Source organism: Electrophorus electricus, chromosome 4 (genome assembly GCF_013358815.1).
Source record: "Electrophorus electricus isolate fEleEle1 chromosome 4, fEleEle1.pri, whole genome shotgun sequence".
In the NCBI taxonomy this organism is placed as follows: domain Eukaryota; kingdom Metazoa; phylum Chordata; class Actinopteri; order Gymnotiformes; family Gymnotidae; genus Electrophorus; species Electrophorus electricus.
Window position 1 is genome coordinate 26,271,374 of NC_049538.1, and position 3,438 is coordinate 26,274,811.

The following is a 3,438-nucleotide window of genomic DNA, read 5'->3' on the forward strand; positions in this document are numbered from 1 at the left end:
CCACCACCCCCACCCCCCAAACCCCGGGCGTGTGACACTCGAGATCCCTGGCGGAGTTTCAGGAGATGCCCCTGCTTCCTGTACCCCCAGCCCCGTCCCAGCTGGGGGAGCCGCGTGGCAGCTCCAGGTCAACGAACCCAAGCAGCCCCGGAGGAGTCGACCTTGGTACACGGATCTTCGTATCGGGCGGTTACGCGCCGCGAAAGACAGAGATGGCATGCGTGCGCGTGTTTATGGGAGTAAGAGAGAGGGTGTGTGAGAGGCAGAGAAGAGGGAGAGAAAGCAAGTGAGGCAAGCACCGTAAACACCAAGCCTGACGAGAATCAATCACCGTTCTGACACCTGTGGTGTGTGTATCAGTGTCCCTCACTGTACCAGGTGACTGGTGTTAACCTTCAGAACGCATATCTTCAGATCTCTTTTATGGACACCTTGGGTAGTTGCCATTACCAGCATTGCACTGAGCTATTTGACATGGCAGATATGAAACTGGAGTCAGACATGCCACAACTTAGTCGAGTACCCAGTGTCAGTTTATGTTGTTCAGTAACAACCTGGATGAGTCACACGTCTATCAATTATGTTTGGTACTGATTCCAGATCAGTCGCAGGGACTCTTTGTAACTCTTAGTGTTATTAATTGTATCCAGCAAGGCAATTGCCATTATATCTTCTTTATCTTTCCTCCGGTGGGGTGATAAAATACTTTTGTGCGTGTCTTTCAGGCAGTGGAGCTGATATTGTGTATGAGGGTGTCAGGCAGTCTGAAGACACCCCACCGCCCCACACACACTCACATGTGATAGTGTAAGTGTGCTGTCTGGAGGCAGGGATATTGGAAGCAGATGTGTGGTCTGACGCGGAGACAGGAGCTGAGTAAAAACATTCCTCTGAAGTTATTGATTGCTGATCCTTTGGCATGTTTGACCTATCAGCAGCATTCCAGAGCCGTGATGATAAACTGAAAAGGAGGTTAGCACAGAGAGAGGGGAGAAAGAAGACCAAGCTGCTGTATACAAACAACAAGACCAATGAACCACTATTTATCATCGACCTTTAGCGAGTATCAATTAGCCCATTCTCACAGAGTTCATTCTGTAATCTGAGAGACATCTAAATGCTTAAATGGTATACATGCCCTTTGTAACTACTGCACTGAAATATGCACATCTGATGCTTATGTCAAATCTTGCATCTAATTATCATTGCTGCTCTGTAGTTAAGGCAGCACAGAGTTGGATAAATACCGGCTTATCCACAAGTGTACAGCCTCCATCAAGTTCCGCAGTCCCTCCGCTGGATCCGTGGTCGTCCACTGGGCCTCTTTTTTTAATCTAAGCCTGCAGAAAAAAAATAGTGATTTATTATTCTAAGCATCTTGCCTCTCCCCTTGATTATAACCAAAACAGAGACTTTGTCTAGCGAGGCTTTATCTGACGCCAGTGCCCAGACACTGAGGGAGAGGAAGAGATGCGAATGTTATTACTGAGAGCCGGAATGGAAAGCATTTGTGTCAGTGCCACGCTAGCGTAATCATAACCCCCCCCCCCCACACACACACACAGGACGGTCAGAGCAGGGGAGAGGGAGAACGTGCTGCCAAACCCCCCCCCCCCCCCCTGCACCCACCTCCACCCTCGGCACCACTATTTCCTTGCTCGGCTCAGGAGAATTAGCACCACCTTCTGAGGACATGGAGTCAGGCAGCTTCCGACGGACCCTTTGACCTTTAGGCCGTGCGTGTTTTTAGCGATTTTCGTGTGAATGTGCGGCAATAATCGCTGGCTTCGTCTTCTAAAGGGTCATGTGCGTGTTCAAGGCTTCAGGGTAGTATTTCAATGCATATTGCATGTTATGTCTTCCACGCTGGCATGGTGTGCCATACTCGCTGTGTTGTTTCCTGTCGTTAGCCTGGCCTCATTGTGCTTCCTTCAAACAGAAGGGGGGGGGGAGGAGGGCATACAGACTCCTTTACCACTTCAACTCAGTCTAGCATTGTGTACCATTTCCTTGTTGGAGAGCCATGAATAGCTGGGGTGGTTTTTTTTGTGCTTTTTTTTTTCTGTTTCATCTGACTTTAAATGCAACAACAGATTATACACAAACTGTAATTAAATAGCTTTTTTGGTGGGAGTGCTTGCAGCCAGGAGATACACACTACAGTCAAGAGATACACACTACAGGCAGGAGATATATACTACAGATATGTGAGTGCCCAGAGTCACTCACATTATGGCTCCCATTTTGGGAAGGTGAAACATTATATCGTCTTCCTCACTACACGGTGCTTGCTGTCATTCTGCTGTCCTGAAAAGTGTTAACAAACAGAAATCATTATTGGGCACACTGTTAGAAAACGCAGAAAACAGCCACCCTTGCAAAAGCATATTTTCAGTGCTTTGTTGAAAATATGCTTGAATCTTGGTGTCATCACAGAACTGATGCTAGTTTTGAGACTCTTGTGACACTTGCATGTTTAGGTGAATGTGTATGCGTGCGTGTCCATGTTTGTTTGTTTGAATGTATGATATTCGTATATGAGCTCAGGCCCATGTGGCATCTCAGACATCTGACCGATATGGACTTCCGTGAGCTCCGTGGGCTCCGGGAGCGCCTCTACTGCTGGACCCGCCCGACAGTCTGCCTCCGCACATCCTCTCTGGCTCCCCCGCGCCGCCGCCGTGGCCCGCTGATACTTTTCACTCTCGCCAGGCAATTAGGCGACTCTGGCCTTTTCTGTGAAAAGAAAGAGGCAGAGAAAAGAGGAGAGATTAGCCTGGGGCCAGTAACGGAGCAGAGGCGGTCAGGCCAGGGGACGGGGAGGGGGGAGGGGTGTGGAGCGCAGTCAGAGAGTCTGCTTCCCCAGGCTCCGGTCTGCTCCCTCTCCAGTGACCGCCAGGCCCTGACGCCGACGCCACCGCCGCCTGCCGCTCTTATCAGCCGGCGCAGCCCCACTCCTCTCAGCCCGCCACCGCCTTAAACAACACACTGTTTATCTGAGCGCAGCTCTGCGCCCGCACTCCGGCTCCACTCGGAGCTGCCCCGCCAGGCCAGCTCGCCACAGCAGTCTGCAGACACAAAGATCCGGAGAGAGAGAGAGAGAGAGAGAGAGAGAGAGAGAGAGAGAGAGAGAGAGAGAGAGAGAGAGAGAGAGAGAGAGAGAGCGAGAGCGAGAGAGAGAGAGAGAGAGAGCGAGAGAGAGCGAGAGAGAGCGAGAGAGAGCGAGAGCGAGAGAGAGCGAGAGAGAGAGAGAGAGAGAGAGAGAGAGAGAGAGAGAGCGAGAGAGAGAGAGAGAGAGAGAGAGAGAGCGAGAGAGAGCGAGAGCGAGAGAGAGAGAGAGAGAGAGAGAGAGAGAGAGAGAGAGAGAGAGAGAGAGAGAGAGAGAGAGAGAGAGAGAGAGAGAGAGAGAGAGATTATAGAAAGACAGATCAATAGAGT

The 3,438-nt window shown here is 50.6% G+C and overlaps 1 long non-coding RNA gene across 1 annotated transcript; it reads right to left on the reverse strand.

Annotated features, from left to right (window-relative positions):
- Positions 1-453: 453 nt before the first annotated feature.
- On the reverse strand, positions 454-2,660 carry LOC113570905. The gene is made up of 4 exons (XR_003409932.2): positions 2,575-2,660; positions 2,230-2,307; positions 1,248-1,340; positions 454-961 (listed from the first exon to the last, which is right to left on the reverse strand). It is a non-coding gene; the product is annotated as an uncharacterized LOC113570905 (long non-coding RNA).
- Between the last annotated feature and the right edge of the window lie 778 nt (positions 2,661-3,438).